Genomic DNA, 1958 nt, shown 5'->3' with positions numbered 1-1958 from the left:
AAAGAATGGTAAGTGGCGAGTTTGTGTAGACTATACCGATCTAAATAAAGCTTGCCCCTAAAGATTCTTTTCCATTACCGCACATAGATCAACTAATTGATGCTACTGCAGGACATGAATTATTAAGTTTTTAGATGCCTATTCAGGGTATAATCAGATCAAAATGGATAAAACTTCCTTTATTACAGACAGGGGGACTTACTGCTATAAAGTTATGCTATTCGGTCTAAAGAATGTTGGGGCCACGTACCAGAGGCTAGTGACCAAAATATTTCAAGAATATCTAGAAAAAACCATGGAGGTGTATATTGATGATATGCTGGTCAAATCAAAACAAGCAGGGGATCATATTCAACATCTGTCAGATACATTTTAGATTCTTCGCAAATTTAACATGAAGTTAAATCTTAAGAAATGTGCATTTGGTGTGTCATCAAGTAAGTTCTTGGGATTCCTTATTTTTAACCGTGGCATTGAAGTAAATCCCGCATAGATTAAGGCTATTGAAGAAATTTCGGATATACTTACGAGCAAAAAATAAGTACAGAGGTTGACAGGAAGAATAGCAGCTTTGGGGAGGTTTATTTCTAAGTCGTCAGAAAAATGCTTTAAATTCTTTTTAGCTATAAAAAAGCAAAATCAATTTGAATGGTCTGAAGAATGTCAACAAGTGCTCAAAAATTTAAAAGAATATTTGTCAAATCCACCATTGCTAGCCAAACCAAAAGATGAGGAAAAACTATTCATCTACCTTGCTATTTCAGAAGTAGTGGTTGTAAGCATGTGATTTTTGCCCTATATGAGAATTACTCCCAAAAAATTCCAAAAATAAAACAATTTTTTGATTGTTTGCAATTGTTGTGAATTTTGTGTTATTTTTCTTGTATTGTTTGCATTTGTCTGTGCATGTTTATTTTCTAAATTAATAAAAAAAAATACAAAAATATTTCGCATTTGCATTTAGGATTTAGGTTTGCAATTATGATTAATTAAGTTTATTTTACAAGAATAAAAATTACAACAATAGGCATCTTTTGTATTTTTAGCATTTAATGTCCAAATTGTGTGATTTTATTTTATTGATGTTTAATTTTGGGTGATAATTATTATTAGAAGTTAATTAGTATTTTAAGATAATTTTGGTTTTTATAATTTAATTTCATACATTTTAGTTTTATCAATAAGTAAAAGAAAAGAGAACAAAAAATAGACGAAAATCGGATTGAGCCTCTTCTTCAATTTTAAAACACAGGCCCAAAGATACCCAACCTTTCCCTACGACCCGGTCCATTTTGACCTGGGTCGACCCAGTCCATAACCCCAAAGACCCAACACCCCTATCTCCCTATCTTTCATTTTTCACAAAACAAAACCCTAAAAACAAAACCATCCGCCCCCCTTTGCTGCACCATCTTCCCCAAACACCCCCTTCAACACTCCCATGGCTTCCCTCGCTACTTCCCTTCCACCTCACGACCAGCTGCTCCGCCAAGCAAGCATCCATGAACGTCGACCACCCTCCAGTCCACAAGCCTCCTCCTCACGACCAGTGCTGTCGCTGCTTCGTCTTCATTCTCCGTCGTGAAACTAACCACCATGAACGACGTCGACCACTGCTGCTGCTTCATCTTCTTCATCACCTCTCCGCCGGCGACCACCAACAGCACAATAGCTCCAAACAAAAGGCAAGCAGGCTGCTTTCTTCTTCGTCTTCGTCTTCGTCATCGAGCTGGAGCTCCCATGGCTGCCTTTCTCGTCGACCAGTGGCGACCACCAACAGCCCGCAGCTTTCACAGTTGTCCTTCACCTCCAGCCATGAACGACCACTGCTCGATCGTCACGTCCAAAAGAGCATCACCGCCTCCATCGCCCGCCACCAGTTGGGCAGCGTTGCTGCTGCTTCGTTCTTCTTCTTGGCAAACAAACGAACCATCCCCCACTGCTTCATCTCCTCGTCG

The sequence above is a fragment of the Nicotiana tabacum genome, chromosome 3 (genome assembly GCF_000715075.1).
Source record: "Nicotiana tabacum cultivar K326 chromosome 3, ASM71507v2, whole genome shotgun sequence".
Lineage (NCBI taxonomy): Eukaryota > Viridiplantae > Streptophyta > Magnoliopsida > Solanales > Solanaceae > Nicotiana > Nicotiana tabacum.
The sequence above is the reverse complement of the archived record's forward strand: the minus strand, read 5'-3'. Positions refer to the sequence as shown.